The 21,074-nt window shown below is 36.5% G+C and overlaps 1 protein-coding gene and 1 non-coding gene across 3 annotated transcripts in view; one reads left to right on the forward strand and one right to left on the reverse strand.

Annotated features, from left to right (window-relative positions):
• Positions 1–21,074, forward strand: part of adarb1b (adenosine deaminase RNA specific B1b) — a 124,954-nt gene that overhangs the window by 1,091 nt on the left and 102,789 nt on the right. The window lies entirely within an intron of this gene.
• trnam-cau lies at positions 14,097–14,170 on the reverse strand. Its single transcript has one exon. It is a non-coding gene; the product is annotated as a tRNA-Met (tRNA).

Consider the following 21,074-nt stretch of genomic DNA (forward strand, 5'->3'; position numbering starts at 1 on the left):
AGCTCATAGTTGTGATGTATTCATGGACCAGTAACACAGTAATAGGTATCGCTTTATTTCTTTTGGTAGTTTTTAGCTTGTTGAAGTATTTTTTTGAATTATTATCATAAAAATACATTAAAAATGACCATTAATCAAACCAAAGTACCTCTGAACACCCTCCATCTGGTAGATACTTTTTTATTAGAGCCATATAACTTTATTTCCCTACATTACGCTATGAGTAGGCTACTTAAAAAAGTTCCTGGCTGTCACAATGAGTGTGAAAATAAATTGAAGCACGGCTGGTATAAAATACCCTAAGGGAGATAACTGCGTTTTGTTACTGGAAAGAGTCTGGTATGAAAAGTCCACGACTGCATAATGGCAAAATACCAAAGAGAAGAAATGATCACTGTCTGTTAAAGTAAGTTTAAAAAGTATCATCACAAAGTGATCCATGTCGTGCAGCTCTTGTGTCCCCATAGACGTCTGGGAATGGACAAATGCACAAAATGACCATAAGACACCAATAGATGGCGACAGTGTCAGAAAAACCTAATAGGTTTCAAAATTTTTGTAGAGAGAACATTCTTAGCACGGCTAAAGCAGTTTTGGGCACCCGATTCTCTTACAAAAATCTTCTTTTCTTTGACTTCATTCATAATTTCTTCTTAGTCGAAGCATTTGTTAATGACATGCTTGAAGTTTAAGGAATCAGGACAATATAAGATGAATGTAAAAAATCCCTTTAATGCGACTCCAGTATAGTTTCAGTTTCTAGCAAAGAGAGGCCGTATTTCACATTACTTTGCGTATTTGCACTTAGAAAACTATGCATTTTGTAGAAAACACCCAACACACTTTACAGAGAATACAAGAGAGAAAAAATGTTGAATGCTCTTACATCACTTCATCTGTTTACCTTTCAGTTGAAATCCTTCATGCATGTGTTCCTCTGATAAAATAATGGGTTTAATCTTCCTTTCTGATCTCTTGCCTACATCTCAGGTGGGTAGTTCAGCTGCTGATGTAGGTTACCTTGCAGATGTCTGAATGTTTGGCTTCTTCCAAGCCTGATTTATTTCTTACAATCTTTTCAAAGTGGGCTGTAATCTTGTAAAGTGGTCATAAGCCATAAGTCTCCTGTTTTTCTGGAGATCTAACACTTTTGTTTGACATCTTTCCCACATTTTTGCTTCTGTCATCTTAAAGAAATTCATTTAGGCTTTAATGTAACGTTTAAGCTAACACACCAGAACATTTAGCAAACAAACTACTGTTAAATTGGATGATTAGGAATTTTAATACCATCTACTTGTCACTGAGTTGCAGACTCATCCATTCCTTTAGGAGCATCTACAAAAATGCAAAGGATAATAAAAGTACAAAATTTGCACCATAAAAAGCGAAAAAGTGATAAAAATTTGAAACCTTGTCAAATGGTAGTGAAATATCAAAGAAAGTGAACAGAGTTTTCTCTGCTTTATGGACTATAAACAGGCTTTATAAATTGCAAAAAATTAAAACAAATACCTCCACACGTTCCCCTCACTTACAAGAAAGATTATTTTTTTTGTTTGGACATGTTTCCAGTCTCTGCAACTGCCATTCTTTCTAAGATAAAACTGTTTTAAAATTATAATTAGCATGCTACAGGTGGCATGTCTGTTAGGAAAGGTAGATCTAATTTAGAGCTTGCGTCTGAAAATGACATTGCACCTGATTTCATCTCATTCCAGCTGCAAGTTGGAGAACCAGTGAGTCTGGCTGATTGTTGTTATTATAACGTCTAGCTGATTTTCTTCCTATTTTATGCTTTCAAGCAATGAAGGCATAAAATAAAAACAAAATAAATAAAAGAATTATTAGAAACTTTTAATGCGTCTTCCAGAAGGGTTTGGTGTTTACTAAAATGGTAAATATGGAAACATTTCACTTTTTAAAATGCATTTTCAATACTAGCTCTCAAAAGGAGGATTTTTTTTCCCTGACTATGAAGCTAAAAGTCCAGATTGCTTATTTGCTGAGTTAATTGAGTATTTAGCAGAAACTGGTTGCTACAGTCAGCTAAAACAGAGCACCGTCGAGGCAACCTTGGCAAAAACTGATCAAAGCTGACTGCACAAGACCTTACTCTATATTTTACACAAAGACTGCTGCTCTTCTTGCTGAGGTGACACGTTTAAGCGAGGAGAAAACGGCTGAGATCACTCACTGGGGGTCTGGTGCCAAACTCAGCGATCAGCAGTGTTGGGTAAACGGACCCACGCAGCAGAAGAAAAGACTGCTGGTAAATTTTCAGTGAATGTCAGCGCACTCTGTCCATTCACTCTCCTGTATGTGAAACCCAGAGGGAGCAGACAGGGTGGCTATAACCTACACACAGCCCCATGTGGACATGGAAGTCTCTCTCATTGATCTATAGGTTCCCTACTCTGACCCGTGGGCACTGTTGTGTAAACCCTAATGAGTGCACCACAGCTCATCAGGAGTGTAAAGCAAGGAATATATTTTTACTATCTATCTGTCCGTTTGTGTTTTTGTTTTTTTCCCTCAAAGCACTTTGATTTACTCTGAACTTGACTGATGCCTCCATTCATCCATCAAACCATCTGTCTGACCATCCATCCATCCTTTTATCTATTATCCATTCATTCATCTAGTTGATTCTCCATCATCCTATCCATCCAGTCAGTATTTCCAGCAATCTATCATCCATCCTCTGGTCCTTCCCTACCTTGTATACTTTAACAATTACTGTTTTAAATCCTAACCAATATACAAATATTATTTCTGTAAACTGATTGAAAAAAATTAATCACTCTCTAGCACTGTGATTAATCACTATGCTAAATTTTCAGTTCTAATGGTTTTCATATTCAGGAAAGTTTAAAAGAAGTAATTGTGTTTCAAACATTAATTAAATTTTTGCTTCTGTGGAAGGATACTTCATCAATAAAATGTGTACATAGTATCTTAGTTTTATTCAAACTTCCATCAGGGAAAACCTTCTGAAAGTTTCTTTTTTTGACCTTATGGTTACAATGACTGTAATGAAGCCCTTAGTCTAAATCTTAACATAAGGTTTGATCATTTTTTTCAACAGGTTATTAAAGAATGATTTCAGATGTTTGCAGGTTCTATGAATACCTGCAAAAGGCCACATTTGGACAATTTGTCCCTTTGGTTTGAGAATTGACTGCGAGGCTGATGAGCTGCTGTTCGTAAGTGAAATAATTGAATGAATAGGGTGGATAAAATGAAATGGCTCTGCATTCCTTCTCTCTGGACGCCTTTCCTGAGTATGTTTTCTTTTCCCGGAAGAACTTGCAAAAACACATTAGAGCCTCGCCTAATTGTAAAATTGGTTTGACAAAGTTAAATTAATCAGACTTCCCTCGGTGCGACAGTGATTCTCTTGTGTGTCGTGTACAATCTCATGAAGAGTGGTTGAAAGGAAGAAATGCTATCCGTCTGCTGGGAGATAAATTACTTTCCAGAATGTGCTGTAATTGCAGAGGGGATTTCCTTGTGGCGATTGAACATTGTTTCACTTATTTTGGGTCGAAAATCATTTTAAAGTTGTTTGAAATGAATGTTTCCTCATAGTGAAACCTTATCTCGGCTTATCCCGACCTCTTTTCCTGAAAAACACCAGGCATCCTGTTTTCTTCCGTCTGATTCAGCTGTTGACTTAGATGAACAGCAGCGACAGTCTTGGTGTGTTTTACCAGACACAGTTTGTGTGACACTCACCATACATCTGATCTGCAGCTTTTTTCTGCTTCCATGTAAAAGTAAGGACAGTTTTTTTAAGCATTGATGTTATATTTGTTGTTTTATGAGACATGGCTGAAGGAAAAATGCTGCAAAATTGAAAACCCATGTGTTTAAAAACAATACACTCAATTCAATATATTGCAGAGCTTTATTTAGATAGTTTTGGCTAAGCTTTAGTTGTCATTCAGACGGTCTTGCATTAAATTGTAGAATACTTTCAAATTCAGTAAATCATCACCCTTCTGGTTTCTCAACAATCAATACTTGCTAATTACATTAGTAGAAGTATATTTTCTGATGTTTAAGATGTCAGAAATTGTTCAGGAGGGTCTAGAAAACTTCATCTAAGCTGTTTCTTTGCCAAAACAACAGATGTCATTCAACACAGTTGTTTTTAACAAAAGAATGTTTTGAAATGGAAATACTGAAATGAAATTTTGTTCAAATATTTGCATGGTCTGATGACTGTTTGCAATGAATACAAAGCAAAGAGACGTTAACACTGCCGTCATCCCAACACTCACCATGATGATAACATTTAGCATGTTTTCCTAATACCTTGCAGCCCCACATGACGCTGTGCATCATGTCGAGACTTTGGGCTCCTCTGTTTAGTCGACATCCAGAAGTCTGTATGTTTATGTTTTTTGACAGGTGAACTCATGCTTTTATAGCGCAGGTCATTGTTTCAGTTGATCAGATAATCAAGGGCATTTGATTAGCAGTATCTAGCATAGCAGGTTTTACCTGAACTATTTGCATTTTTTTTTTCAAAACAAGAAGCTTATTAAGTAAAGGGTTCTGCATGATACAGTAGATTTTGCAAAACTCAAAGTTAGAATGCTAAGATTGACTGCAACCTACAGTTCTTAGAGTGTGGCATGTGAAATGTACAAATGGAGCATTTCTGTATTTTAAATGTATAGAATGGGGCTTACTGCTCAAACAGGCTGATGGCTGAATTTTCCAACTGCTTGGCGGGAAGACCAGCTCTGTTCATGGCTGACTGCTAACCTGACTCCACTTTAACAGGTAGCACACCTGGCTGTCCGCATGCAGCCACATCATGTGTTTCTCCACCTCATGTTGGCTACACACAACGATCTGCTCCACATTTCTTATCTCATTTAAACTCGGCTTTTTTTAGATTATATTTACATTAGATTTCCAGTTACTTCTCCACTATAACCTCTCTTAGCTGCATTTAATAACATTTGACATCTGTTTAGCTACACTTTTGTTGTTGGTCTATTCTCTGAATATGAACCTTCTTCTCTTTAATATGAAATACTTTATATTCAGAGGCAAAGATGAATAGTTTGGGGGAAAATAACGAGGAATAACCGTATATTTATGATTTTTGTTCATAGCCACAAAAAAGGTTATGCTTTCAGTTTTGCCCAAATGAGTTCATAAAAATATAAATTGCATTTGTAATACTATGGTTTAATACTGCAAATATTGACTTTTTAAAATAATTTGCACCCCCATGTTCATCTGAGGCACATTAAGGCTTGAATGTTTTCTACAGCATGTTTTTGTAAAGGAGGACAGTTGAGGGCTGCAAGGGCCTTTTTCAATCAAAGAGTGACTACACAGTGAAATGGTTCTTTTCAACAAATCCATCTGGAGTCATCAGCTGGACTGGACCTAACATTGCAATAAATGAACTAAATTCTTCAAGCACTTTGTCAGTGTGACAGTCTGAAAATGTTCGTTTTAAATGAGCTTCAGATCTTTGCCTCTGAGCGAGAGAGGCCACACACGACCTTGATGGTTCACATCTTGCTAGATGCGAATGGCTGACATGATTGCTATATAGCTGAAACTGGAATTGAAATCGATTTTGAATGTATTCGTACATGATAGAATGAGTTCAATCAATCAGATAGCCTATGTGCAACACTTATATCACATAACGGTTGATTGGGGCAGCTGTTTCTAATTAGGATAACAGTAACGGTGTAAAAGAAACTGATGGAGGTGTAACTGGATGAGGTAGAATGCAGTGTCCTTCATACAAGGTGCTTTTTTGTAAAATGTTACAATTTTTAATCTTATTTAATTTTTCTTGTAATACCTTGGTCTTATGAACATCCAACCTTTAATTTGAATTCAGTGAATTCAGTTGGAAAGGATCAATTTTTGTTAGCTTTTTATACTTTGCACATCCACTATTTCCTTATTCCAAGCTCCAACCATTTCACAAGGTTGTATCTTACAGACAGAGGAATCTTCGAGCATTCTTCTTTGCATAATCCTTATTGACTGACAGGATGTGGTGTCTGGTAAACCATTTATGATTTGGATGTATGCTTTAAACATCAATAAATGTTGCATGGCAAATTATTTTCAGTTTATTAGAGGAGTCCATCAGATTATTAGAAATGTCGTGGTACTTCACAGTTTATGATGGTGTGTTCTTTAGTATGGTTCTTTGGACCAAAACCATAACACAGCATCACTGATCCTTCACCTTACTTAACCCTGGGAATGATGTCAATCTTAGTCTGATCTGACCTAAGCCAATGGTTGCAGTAAAAGTAGCGCTTAGTAAACTCCACATTCTGATCTTTATCATATTTGGAATAAATATACTTTTTTTCTGGCATGTTTTTATAAGAATTGGTGACATATTGATGGTGTGTATAGTGGTTGTTGGGACTTACTATAAGAGCACTGATATTTTTTGTACCATCCTCCTCATTAGGGATGGGAGCAGGATAAATATGTGTCCTCATCCAGCCTTATTGTCATGGTTTAAATTTTAAATTGTTGCTCAGAATGTTGATATGCACACATTTAGGCTCCTAGTCTTTTCTGAATTCTTCTGCCAATGAACATGTGATATGTTCTTTTGTCTTTATCATTTTGAAGAGTAATAATCTGGCTTCTGTGTTATGTCTTATTTGTATCCCAGGGAGATGGGAAGTCTTGGATTACTAATTGAAATTGTAAATTTTTTTCCATTGCTTTGACTCTAAATCTTCTACTTGTCTGAATAATTTTGTTCTTAACAGTGTTTGAAATGTCCTCTTATCACAACAAATAGGAAGAAAGTAAGTAAAAATATATACACCACAAGACAAAAGCAAATGACCTTTTGAAGATGTGTGTTGAAGCTGTCATTAACCATTATTATATTATCCCTACACTGACTGAAGGCCTGTTCAGCTAATAAACATAAAAGCCAAGTAACGGTTTGCAAAAGCAGCCAAGAGAAGGGATTTTAATTTCTGAATACATGTTTTGTCTCATGATAAAATTAAAATTAAAGTATTTGACTCTAATGGTCGTCAGTATATTTATGGGACGTTTGCAACTTGAAGAACAACATCCCAACTGTGATGTATGTGAATGACAGCATGAGGTATCAGGTGTTTTGCTGCATTTTTACAATGTAGATGACAATAAAAGGAAAGAAGATTATGTAGAAATAATGAAACATCTCAAGAGATTAGCTAGGAAGTTAATTTGGATATTAATGGGAAATTATTTGAAATATATCACCAAATTAATGATAGTGACCTAGTGATAAAAATAAATCCCAGTCAATGTAATAAAATAAAAATGAAGCACAGATTTAAAAAAAAATGCTTTATGTGCATTTATTTTATGGAAATTGTTAAGTGTTTTGAAAGACAACACAAATATTAATGTGGGATTTTTCATTATGCTATTGTAATACAATCTGAATTTATTTTGAGGGCGTTTTATAACTTCTATTGAGGGTCCAAAAAGTCTTGAGGGCACTGTATAATTTAGATCAGCATGAATGTGTTTGTACTGCGTGGAAGCTTTTATTGATTTGAATCGGAAACATTTCTGCAGAGCCACTTGTAAGTAAAGGGTTGAGTGTATAAATTTATCTATGGTGTGTTGCACAGATATAATGATGGCTTGCAGAACGCCGTGAGGCTAAAATCTCCTGTTGTGCCCTGAAATTCCTGATTGTGGTGGAATTTTGGCCTTAATATACTGCTAATGTACGACTAATATGCCTTATATGCATCACTGTTCATATAAACCATAAAAGTAGATTTGTTTTAAGTTGAGTTCATTGGAAAAATTGAAAAAAGCGTATAAGGAGTCTTATTTCATCCTCGAAGTGCTCTACCTTTTAGTCATTCCATGCTACACATGCTTTGCATTTCATAAAAACAAACTGAATGTGCAGATCTGCCAATGCATCCACCATTTTCTTCCCCTCTTTGATTCTCAAACACTTGGTATATGTGGAACACATGGGAATATGGCTCTCTGTTTGATTCCTCTCTAGTAGCTCTTGAAATAGGCTGTCAGTCAGCGTCAGAAATGAAGTGTGTTTATGGATATTCAGAGTGAAAAGCCTGCTGCCGTAACGCAAAGGGAGAGCTCTGCTGTTTTATTGAAAAGATGCAAGCAGTAATCTCATATTTTCATGTGATTCCTTTAAATGAAATTCAGAAAATTCTTTATTATGTTGTACACATAAAAACTAGCAGAATAGACACTTTTATAGTTCAGGCTGTTGTCCAGATAAATAAATATCTGATTCTTGTTATTTCTACCTCATGCTCCCGGTGAGCTGAGCGCTTACCTCCCCTCTGCTGAACCTGTGGAGAATGATTGTCAAGCACAAGAGAAAGATATCGAATCTGTGTGCATGGACTGGACATTTTTGTGGATGACAAATTCATGCGAACTGACAGTTCTGATTTTGACATTGCTTTTTTTCCCCAAGTCAAGGTGAGTTGTTTGGGCCTCGCTTTGAAAGGATGTCAGATGTCTTTACTCTCAGAAGCGGTCGCAGTTTCACACAGTGCAATGACCACCCTGTCCTGTTTCTGTCGCTGCAGTTTTATGCAATAGCCAATCCTATTCCGCCCACGTTGAGTGCATGGCGTCCGAAGTGGAAATCAAAGTGGGAATTATGTGTTTAGGAGGGATTTCTGGCCTTCAGTCAAATAATATTTCAAGATTCAGACTCTAATCTAATTATGAATCATATAAAATTTCCACACACAAACAGATTTTACTCTAAAGTTATAAAATGTGAAATTACTCGTGGTATAATCAAAAATACAAAATTAAGACAGTGTTATACAGGTAAGCATTAAAACAATATCGACAGCACTGCAGTACATTAAGGAAAAAGCAATAGAATAGAATAAAACTGAACAAATGAACTTACTGGAGGAACTGTGCTGATGCATGAAGATCACCAGAATGAGTTCCAGAGTGCCTGTTGATGAAATGATAAATTAGAAAGCTATGCTTTTACAAATTTGTTGTGGGTGCAGGAAGGTTGAGCTCCTTGGAAAAAGTAAATGGGAATTACCAATGTACATCTTGGAACGTTTAAAGGAAACCTGGCTTGTTGGGGTGTTTTAAAGTTTATAGTGAATTTTTATTCTTGGTACTAAATAACCACCACAAACTAATTCATTACACATTTTATTCCCAAATCTTTCTGGCTACAGGTTGCTTCAGATACAAGCTAACCACCCTTATTAACATTAATCCACATAGGGAAGTTGGACCTCCTGCTTTCTGTCCTGCCAGCTTCAGATGATGAACAGCTGATCCTGGCCATGGAGAGGGCATGCTGTCCACAGGGAGAAATAAAGTCAAACTGTGCAAGAAGAAGCAAAAAAAAAAAAAAAAAAGCCTGAACAGATTTAATCCATTCCTTCAACCCAGTGATGAGCAATCCTGACTAAAATGACTGCTGGGGTTCAGAGTTTTAAGATTGACTGAATATGGTTCAGGATTTGAACCTGACCCTGGCTTCCATGGTGTCCCCTACTTTGGCTGAAGGGGGTCCCTACATCAATGCAGCTCCATCACCTCCTTGTCGCTGAATTATTTTGAGCGTGGAGCCGTGGGTGGTAGCCATTATTCATGCGGGCCCCATTAAAAATGCGACCCGTTCGTGACTGCAACACGTATGGCGGTCTTTACTTCAGGGAAGACAGTAACCTTTAAAGGTGAGGTGTTGTGAGTGTGCACAGACAGCTGGAGGTGATCTGCAGGACTTTTCTTTTTTTGAAAAGGTTTTTTTAAACTTCTCTCTTTGCATTCACTGGAGTTAAGTTCTATGTGAAAACAGAAGAAAGGACTGATGCACACGCATCAGAGCGTGAATGTGACATTACAGTCAATGCCACACACCCACGCATGTTAACACCACAAAGGGCAGGACGAGGCCTACGTGCAACCACCGCGTCTTCGGCCCATCATAGTTCACCACACAAGTCCTAGGCAGCAAGGTTGTTTGGGATAATTTGGGATAGATTTGTCAAAAAAAAAAAAAAAAAAGTTTTTCTGTTGAACACAAAACAAGTAGTTCCTGCTTATTATGTAAGATATTTCAGTGCTTTACTGATGTGTTTATTTTGGAGGCTGGCACTGTCTTAAAGCAGCAGAGAGAGCAGTCATAGCTTTTATGTGATGTAAATAAAATATCAGATACGCAGCAGATTCATGCTAAAACAAAGAGTAATTGGCTTGTGCATGACTCACAATGTTTATTTATGTTCTGTAACCTTTGCTGGTGTGATTGTGGCTGAATATTTATGCTCTCTGCTGTGCTTCACATTTTAGTTCTTGCACTCATTCATAGCTGCAGGCTTCTCATTTCAGCCACAACTTTGTGGCATCAGTGAAGTCGGTGGGATATTTACATATGAGGTTGTATTTTATTCAGGCTTTTTGAGATTAGGAAGCAATTTATTCTAAAAGATGGACTGAGACTTTTTTATTCTCCTTTTTTTTTTCTCTCTTCTCGATTTTCCAATTGCACTACTGCTGAATGATATTAGAAAATCATGCTTCTGGGATATTTCTGTCAAATATAATACATTTCAGGGTTTCCCCCAGAAATCTTGCTAAGCCCGGTGGTCGGGGGGCCGAGGTTGTCCACAGGGTTTTTGCATTAAAAGGTGTTAAGTAAACAGAAAATATAAAAACATTACTGGGTGTTTATAAGTTACGTGAAAACGCCGGTATCTCGCTATCTGAACCCACAACTAGTCTTTAAAACAACAAATCAAAAAAATCCAATTAAAATGAATATCAATTATTTGCATTTCTGTTTAATCCAAATTAAGTCAGCAGCTCCAAAAGGCCCCTTGGGACTTTAGGGGCCCCATCGATGCTAATATTTTAGCACAGACCAGATATATAAATGTAACATTTATTTATTGAGATTATTAATGGTGTAGCTCCTGTCAAGACAACTGCATCTGATTTATTGTGTTTTTGGTTGTTTGGTTTAAGGCGGCAGTAGTTAAATTTTATTTGATATAAAACATTAAGTTTAAATGTGTGGTAGTTTTAGTAAATTCGTGTTGATGCTCATTAGGTTCGGTTAAGTGTACATTCAAACGTGGGGGGGGGATTTTTATTTCGTTCTGTCGACCATGTGTTGCCCAGGGAAACATTGGCTGGTGCACTTAGAACCACTTGGGGCATTCAAGCTGAAGAAACTAATCGTTGGAAATTAAGCTTTATTCCTCTGGAGTCAATGTGGCTAATGAGGTACGGTTTGTTTATTTACATATTTTATTTATGTAAATACTCCATTTATTGTGAACTGATTTGGGTTTGTGTTACTTTTTTGTTTTTAGTTCTGACGGCATTTTCTGGGAACTTTGTAAGATGTATCCACAATAAATGGCTGTTGAAACCAAGAACTGCGTTAAGCCTTGATTAAACTCGAGAGGAGTAACAAATGGTGTTAAAGGAGCTGGCAAGTTTACTTTGTGAAACTTCAAAGAAAAATATTCATAGTTAGATGGTTTTGTTACCACAACAACAATCTGATGCTGTGAGTTAAATTTTTTAGTTTGAGCTCTGTTTACAAATACAAATTGGTAAATTGTTTTTAGGTGGGCCAATTAAACTTCTCCCCCTCTCCCAGATTAAATTTAACACAGAAGATGTTAGAGGTGCTCATTGTTTTAGCAGGAAGAGGGGCCCTTCTGTCAAATTCTGCTCAAGGCCTCATGCATCCGTGGACCGGCCCTGCATGATGAGTTAAATCTGCACTGCACAGAGATGCGCAAAAAACGGGAGATTTAACTTAATGCTGCTAATGTGGCTTTAGTAGCTCTTCCATGTCTGTTGAGGTTTTAATAAGCGCCACAGAAACTGTTCTGTTTACTGGAGTTAATGGGACGAGATTTTCAGATCTCTGCGTGGCTGCGCACATTAAATCTGGCTGACTAAGTAGGCAACGCATTAGACATGTTTGATGCATCGTGTAACCGGAAAAATACTACTTCTACTACTAATAAAATAATATGAAACCAGCGTGAAGCGCGACTACGAGACGAGCGCAAAAGCTCCTCACCAGGCTGAACCTGCATGATGAGGTTAGTACTGATTCGTGGAAGACAGAACCACACACTGGGCAGTGTGTTGAGATGTAAATACCGCATCTAATTTTTTGTTCACAAAGATAAATCATTCTCACCGCTCCCTCAACCCGGACCTCTGAATTTGCGACAGGAAGTTATTCCTGCGGTTCATAAAGCTGCACAACAAGAGTTAATGCGGCAGAGTTACCTTGAGTTCTGAAAAGATACATAATTTCTCGCAGGAAGTTGATAGAAGTATCCATACAGGCCAGCCTGTGTCCAGTTTGAGTGAAAGGAGGTGCGCTTGATCCCTCTGACGTAAAGTGAGGTGAAACTGCGGCAAAGCGCAGAGGTTGAAGTTGGACTGAAGTTGATATGCAATAGTGTTACTGCTATTATGTTAGATTTACGAATATTTTATTGTTTTTATCCGATTACTCGATTAATCATAAGAATAATCGATAGATTACTCGATTACTAAAATATTTGACAGCCCTAGTCACGACCCGACTCCTGGTCTGGTGGCGTTGCCAGGTCTTAAGTTTAGGCCAGCCTAACAAAACTGATAAAACAAAGTCAATGTTAAGTCTCTTTTGTCTTTTCTGAAGCTAAGCCATTTTATTTTATCATTTGCTTTATCAGTTAAAACATCAGTATTTGGATACCATTGGTATCGGACAGGGATCATGCTTCTGTTTAAACTGTATTATAGTTAAGAAGAAATAACTATTTTTAAATAAAATAAACGGCAACAAACTGAAATACATCTTATATCTCACCATGTACAAGGATTTTTTTTTACAAATACTAATGTTTACTGTCAGTCCAGCAATAATATTTGGAAGCAAAATATTTGGAAAAGCAAATGTTTAGCATCTCCAAAATATTTGAGAAGAATCTGAGAGGATCCTCCTAAATTAAATTTTTCCCAGTTTCTTCTAGTCTACCTGTCATTGTCTTTATGTAAGCATTCAGATTTCCTCTGGACCCAAGCCAGAGCCTCGCTGCCTTGGGGTACACTTGCACAGTCAATACCCGAGTCTGTGAAAAGTCACTGTGTTCTCTCCACCGCTCTCCTGGGTGTCCTGTTTGAACTTATGCTCAGAAACGGACATCCACACAAAGGTTCTCATCATAACCCCTAAACCCGTTCCCTCCAAAATAAACTGTCATGATGTGACCGTATGTGTTTCACTGTGGATTAGGCTAAGTCCATTATTAATTCAGACCGCATGGAGTAGCTGTGAAAACATATTTGCCCCTCTTTATATACTCTACTGAGCTCCTTGGTCTCATGTTTTGACAAAGCATACAGTTGGATAGTAAATCCATTTCCCCCTTAGCAAAAGCTTCTAATGTTTATATAGACAATTTGTGTTTGGTTAAGTAATAAAAAGTTGTTCTTTTAATTTTATACAAATACGGCTACATAGGAAAAACAACTATATAGGCACCTTCTGTCAAAATTTAATCGGGGGATGATTGATGAGTGATTAATGACCCTAATTAATTGCTTTTAATTTCCAGTGAAATGATGCCCCACCCCAATCTGGTCACAAGATGCCCACTCCCCCTAGGATGTTTCAAGACCTCATCATGCTTACATGGATTTAATAAAAGTTACATGATCTTACCACAAAGATTTGAGTAAAGAGCTCATATTCTATTGTTTTTCAAAATCAATGAGTGTAATGGTTTAATACACAGCCTTCTGCTATTTTGAAGAATTGATTTCCTGAAGACTTTATATTTCAGTTGGCCAGTGTGAGGATTGAACCCATGACCTTGGCATTATAAGTACCCTACTCTGACCAGCTGTGCTAAACAGCCACACATACTGTAATGTTGAGTTTTCATCAATGTAAGAAAAACTTACATGATCTTGACACAAGCAGTGAAATTCTAAAGTTTTTCAAAACATGAATTATGGTTTAATTTAAAGCCTTCTGCTATTTTGAATAGTTGACTTTATGAAACACTTTATATTTCCATTGGCCAATGTGGGGATTGAACCCATGACCTTGGCTTTATGAGTACCACGCTCCAACCAACTGAGCTAACCAGCCAGACATAATCTTGTGTCTTCGTCAGTACAAGAAAAACGTACATGATCTTACTACAATGAAGATTTGAAGAAAAGGTGTTAAGTTTTTTATAATCAACATACTTAATGGTGTTTTTTCCAGTAATATTTTATTTTGAAGTATTGATTTTATTTTCCAGCCATTTTTATTTTGAAGTGTTGATTTTAATTTCCACCCTTCCATAAAGTCTTCAGGAAATCTCATAATAGCAGGAGGCTGTATATTAAACCATTATACACATTGATTTTGAAAAACAATAGCATATGAGCTCTTTACTCAAATCTTCATTGTGGTAAGATCATGTAAGTTTTCTTAAATCCATGGAAACTCAACATTACGTATAAGTTACCATGTATTTAGGAAAACTCTGTCCAGCTGAGGTTAGCTCAGCTAGACAAGGTGTGGTGCTAATGATGCAGAGGTAAGTGGTTCAATTCCCATGCTGGTCAATGGAAATCTAAAGTCTTTCAGACAAACAATACTTCAAAATTAAAAAGGGTGAAAAACAAAATCAACACTTCAAAATTAAAAAGGTTGGAAAATAAAATCAACACTTCAAAATAAAAAAAGGTTGGAAAATAAAATCAACACTTCAAAATAAAAAAAGGTGGAAAATAAAATCAACACTTCAAAATAAAAAAGGTTGGAAAATAAAATCAACACTTCAAAATAATAAAAGGTGGAAAATAAAATCAATACATCAAAATAAAAAAGGGTGTAAAATAAAATCAACACTTCAAAATAAAATATTGCTGGAAAATACACCTTTAAGCATGTTGATTTTGAAAAACAACAGCATTTCTTCAAATCTTCATTGTAGTAAGATCATGTGCGTTCTTATATTGACGAAGACGCGAGATTATGTGTGGCTGGTTAGCTCAGTTGGTCGGAGCATGGCACTTATAAGGCCAAGGTCATGGGTTCAATCCCCACATTGGCAGATTGAAACATAAAGTGTTTCATAAAGTCAACTCTTCAAAATAGCAGGAGGTTTAAATTAAACCATAATTTATGTTGATTTTGAAAAACATTAGAATTTCTCTGCTTTTTTTTCAAGATTATGTAAGATTTTCTTACATTGATGAAAACTCAACATTCTGTGTTTATGGTTAGCTCAGCTGGTCAGAGTGTGTTGTTTTTAAGGTCATGGGTTCAATCCCCTACTGGCCAACTGAAATATAAAGTCTTAATAAAATCAATAAAATAGCAGGAGGGTGTATATTTAACCATTATGCACATTGATTTTGAAAAACATTAGAATATGAGCTCTTTACTCAAATCTTCATTGTGGTAAGATCATTTCAGTGTTTCTTATATCGATGAAAACTCAACATAATGTATGGCTGGTTAACTCAACTGGTCAGAGCTCTTGCTATGAATGCCAAGGTCATGGGTTCGATACCCACACTGGCCAATTGAAACATAAAGTGTTATATAAGGTTAACTCTTCAAAATTGCAGGAGACTTTAAATTAAACCGTTATTCATGTTTATTTTGAAAAACTTTAGAATATCACGGCTTTTGTCAAGATCATGTAAGTTTTTCTTACATTGATGAAGACTCACCATTATGTGTGGCTGGTTCGCTCAGCTGGTCAAAGTAGGGTACTTATAATGCCAAAGTCATGGGTTCAAATCCCCCACTGGCCAACTGGAATATAAAGTCTTCAGAAAATCAATTCTTTATAATAGCAGAAAGCTGTGTATTAAACCATTATGCACATTAATTTTGAAAAACAATAGAATACGAGCTCTTTATTCAAATCTCCTTTGTGGTAAGCACATGTAAGTTTTCTTAAATCTATGTAAGCACGCTGAGGTCTTGAAACATCCTGGGGGGAGTGGGCATCTTGTGACCGGATGGTGTGTGGGGCATCATGTGACCGGAAATATAAAGCAATTAATTAGGGTCATTAATCACTCATCAATCATCCATCCATTAAATTTTAATGGGGGGATGTTTTCTCACAAGGGTGTTTTGTCATTAAGAAATGTGGTTTATAATTTGTCATGCCTTACATTTCTGACTTATGTTTAGGTCACTGTCAGTTCTGAAGGATTGGTCAAACAATTTTTTTTTCTCTCTTTTTTTCCTACTGGTATACATCCACAATCCTTAGGCAATAAATGGCTGGCCACTTTAATGGTAATTTACAATAATTAGAGATATCTTAACTATCTGATATGTCTAGTCATAACACCATTTTCGATATCTGGAATGTAAGTGTGGCAAAGCAGATTTTTTTATGCAGTCTGTCATAGGCCATGTCTGCATTGGCAGCTATCGTTTTGTTTAGTTTTTGGAGACACAACCTTACGTAATATCTGCATGTAGTGGAAGCAGAAAGACTAAGGATGGCACAGAGAAGAACAGTCGCAACTAAATCTGCACAAGTTGGTAACTTTTCCCCAAAAGAATTTGCCAACTTTTGCTACCCAAAGTTATCTTTTGGTAACATAAAATGAAGACAATGAAACAGGTAAGGAAAACCATTTTTCAATCAAGTTAATTAATTTGATTCACTAAATGGCAGATGTGAAGATTTCTCTAGGAGTTTTCCAGTTACCTGTAATTTATGTGCAAAAATAATTACAATGTAATTTTTTCAGCCTATTTTACCAAGATTGAATTAATTTCATTGAGAATACTTACAATGAACACTATGATAAGTAGTTGCAAAGCTGGTACAAGCACATCTCTAACAAAGCTTCAACTGTCAACTGTTGATATTTTCGCTCAATAAAGTTTGTCTTGATTGGTGGGTGAAGTTTTTATCATTTCTAAGGTATTTATTAATCTGATGGAGACGTTAAAGTCAGACTTAACTTGTTTTTGAGAAATGGGGGGTTGTCAGAAGCAGAGTGTAGCAGGTGCTGCCCGTCCATGGGGGCATATTTGTGTACTCTGCTCACTCAGTGGGAACATTTTAATTTGATCCCTTTGTTTCTATAAAACAGGTCAGGATTTGTTTTACCCTCCAGGCTATTTGTGTCAGTGCTGAAGCAGAATTTGTTGAGGTGAGGCAAGATTGGATTGTTTTCAGAGAGAACCATCAAAACTCTTACTTGGTCCAGAGTTTCTTTGAAATAAGGCTCTTCGCCTAATTAGTTCAGTAAGTTGTCATTTAGGCGTCATTTTCACCGGGAGATAATTAGATTTCTATCTCAAAAAACACCATGCTATACTGGAGAAATCCTGCTTGGATGACCGTAATCATTTTCTCAATGATTTCATTCTGTGAATAAATCTGAAAGCAATTAAGTAAATGTTTCAGTTGGTGAAAATTTGTTCAGCATGCACTGTGCATTTGCCACAGATAATGACTGTATTGTTTGTTGTCTGAAGTGGAAAATACATGCACATAGCATAGGAATGCTCTGCTCTCTTACTTTGTGCGCCTAAAAAGTTTGATTTTCCAAATGAAGTGATGGCAACTAGATTGAGATTTAAATCCGCTAAAATTTAAATAGGCTATCTGTTTTTTCCTTTAAGTCATGGTTTTATACAAATTTTGTCAAAGTTCTCTGTGTTTAAAATACTCAAGAACCTTTGAATATGAAAAAGTTAAATGTTTCAACCTTAAATGTCCACTTAATATCACAAGATCTTATGTTTACACTGTGTGAATAAGTCAGATTTATGGGTTTTGCATATTTTGCATATAACAGTATTTTTCATAATATAATAATAATATGAATATGGTTTTCCACACAAACAATATTTTTCCTACCTCTACTTTAGTCCCCGCTGCGTTAATTATGTAAATGAACAATCTTGGTATAGTCTATATCTGAAAATTCTCCATATTCTCAAAGCAGTATTTGCTGATTTTGTCTAGTGTTTTGCTTCGTTCTAGTTTGAGATCTTATGTGCTATAAAGCCAGTAGTTGTCCCTCACTGTCATTTATTTAGTGAGACTGCAAATCTGCAACAGCAGCATCCTCACTGCATGACGTTTAGACACAGAGGTCACTTCTGGTAGCCACACTGGTGAATTTTACATGATAGATGTGACAGATTTATACGGACCTTAATGCAGAACCTTCTCTGAACTCATGTTTGCAGTCAAACATGTTTCTGGTTTCCTGGTATTCACAAACATGATATTGTTTAAATTGAGTTTTCAGGTTCAATGCTGGTGTTCCTCTCAGTGATTCTCAGCAGAGGAATGAACACTGCAGAGAGAATGTTGCAGAAATTCTTGATTTTTATTTTTATTGGCTTTTTGTTCTGTTAATATTTCATATGTTGGTATTTCAGAGAAATTTGTGCAAGGACAAATGCAGGCACTCGCTCTTGTCTTTTTCTCTTCTCCCAGTGCTGCAGATTTTCTTCTTCACACAACATTCCCTCTCTCTCAGACCGAGCGGTGATGAAATATGTGCCTAAATTTGGATATTCTGCTGTTGCAGGGCAGGTGTGAGCTTTCATCTTGCACTTTCTAAAAGTGCTCTACATGGTGCTGAGCTTTTCATTAGCAGCTCTCCCTGCCCCCCTCGAAGAATAAGGCTCAACTTTCCATCAACACCTTGAATTGCAATATGTAATAAAGATCTTATGTCCTTTTGCACATAGCTTTTAAAGCAAGTTTCATCTCAAAACATCTTAAGGTGATTTGTAAGGGATTCAATTGAACAATGAACAATTGGTTTCGTACAAAGTCTTTGTATTCCTATCGATTAATGCATTGATCCTGTATTGTTTTATTTTTCATAATTCCCAAGTCATTGAGTAGGTTTTGGACAGAAAACAGAGTGCAGGCCTGATTGGCCAGAGTATGCTTTTCAGTCTTTTTTCTAATTGAATCAGTCGAGCTATTTTGCTTAGTGCTTTCTCTAATGATGTCAATGCAACACAACACTTCAAATTAAAATGTTCCTTTGCCTATATCACTTGTTCATTGACAGCAATGGGGAAAAAGTAAAGTGCTGAAATGATGATTGTTTGGCACCAACTTGTTGACATCAACTTCCCCTAAACTAGTTTGGCAAGTTGGATATTTTCCCCTATTGTTATGAGTGCACTGAATTATAACAATTGAATCAACTGAGCTGCTGCTTTCAGAGCATTTATCAGGTTCTTCTGGACAAATTTTAAAGTACATTTGTAGAATCTCACAAGATATATTAGGGGGAAAATTCTGGTGTTACATGTTCATTCATGTTTATGTTTAGCAGAACAGGATTGTAAGAATGTGCAAAGCTAAAAAGACGCAATTGCAAGGGTCATTGTCCTTCTGTAACCCAACCTGCTGACCTAATTTGACAAATTAGATTGGAAGTACACATGCCACTCCACCTATCCCCCAAACACATTGTATTTTCGGTGTCAAAATAACAGTCAGAGCAAGGTTTAAAGATACTATATGAGGGACTCTGTGGGCATCCATTTAACAATTCAGAACGATTTCTGTAAGGTAACTGAACTCTGATCACAAGCACTTGTAAAGTTGCTTTATTGATGCTGAAAAAGAATTGTTGCATGCAAGAATGGGGATGTTGCTTTTTCTGTCTATGCAAACCGAGGCTCTGAGGAAAAAACTGTTGGGAAACACTTGACTAAACACCAAGGTTTCTGTCAATAAGTTGATTCTGCAGCATTGGTTTGCTGCTAAAGTCCACAAAACTCAAAGCTACTCATTCTATGTCTGTTTAAGTTACCACACATTGGGAAATCACAAATTTTGTCACTTTTGGACCAATGAGAATTGAACGGCATATTTTGCAATATGGCCTTGCTTTCTTTTCTGTTAAAACAGAATTTTAGTTTATTCTTAAAGCCGGAAATTAAGTTTAGCTTCTTAGACTTCTTTTACAAATCTAAATTTGAGTTGCAATAAATGTTAGACCAAAAGTTTCAAGGTGGTCACTATTTTCATGGCGATAAAATATAGACTGTTTGCTGTTATTGTTGTTTATTAAATTAAACTTGTTATGGTTTTTTTATTTTGAAGAGTGAGTTTGCAGTGGACACCCAGTGCATAGGGTCTAGGGACCACGACCTCTTGCAAATAGCTGGAATCCATGAATACTTGAGACCTCCTCTAAAATAGCTTATAATACCTACTTTAAAAGTTCAAAGGCCAAATATACTTTAATATTCATTAATATGCACAGTGGAAACTGTGTTATTAACATCATAAAGCCATGACCTTCAAGGTCATCTAGAACAGTTTGCGGCTGTGCTTAAGTCAGCTCTTCTAACAGGAAACACACATCACTAGAGCTGTAGGATGTCATGTCAGTTGTCGTAGCATAGATTGGTTGAAGTACATTCAAGTATAAGAGATTACTGCACTTAAGCCATGGTTATTGCCTGTTCTGCTTAGAACCAGTGGCCCTTCTGGATAGAACAGGTTAAAAAAAGATAACTTGCCACCACACCATGGACTGTTGGCGGCTTACTGTACATAGTAAGTTACCTAGTTTTTGTCATGTACTGTGTTGCTTTCAAGTCTGAAGCTATAGTTCTCAACCAGTGAAAGATGGAATGTGAACTTCACATAAGGGTTGTTTTTTTTTCTTAAAGCATGCAGGTTTAGGTGTCCTGGTATTCATGAGTGATAGTAGGATACAGTATGAGGTCAATAGGCGTATTCAGGTCTCATCTGGGGTTCGGAGGCTGCTACTAAAACTTGTTGTGGAGAGGAAGAAACATATTCAAAAGGTCAAGCTGCCCACTGACTGGTTCCAAACCTCTCCTGTGGGTATGAGAAATGGACCATGACTAACAGAATGAAATTATTTTTATGAGCTTCATCTAGAGTGTCTGAACTCATTCTGAAGAGCAACATATATCTGCCTTCAACACATATTGGATGGTTCTTGATGACCAAGCAATTGAGTGGACATAAGTTGCGGATAGTTTTATTGGAAGCATTGATGCT

Source organism: Gambusia affinis, linkage group LG11 (genome assembly GCF_019740435.1).
Source record: "Gambusia affinis linkage group LG11, SWU_Gaff_1.0, whole genome shotgun sequence".
Lineage (NCBI taxonomy): Eukaryota > Metazoa > Chordata > Actinopteri > Cyprinodontiformes > Poeciliidae > Gambusia > Gambusia affinis.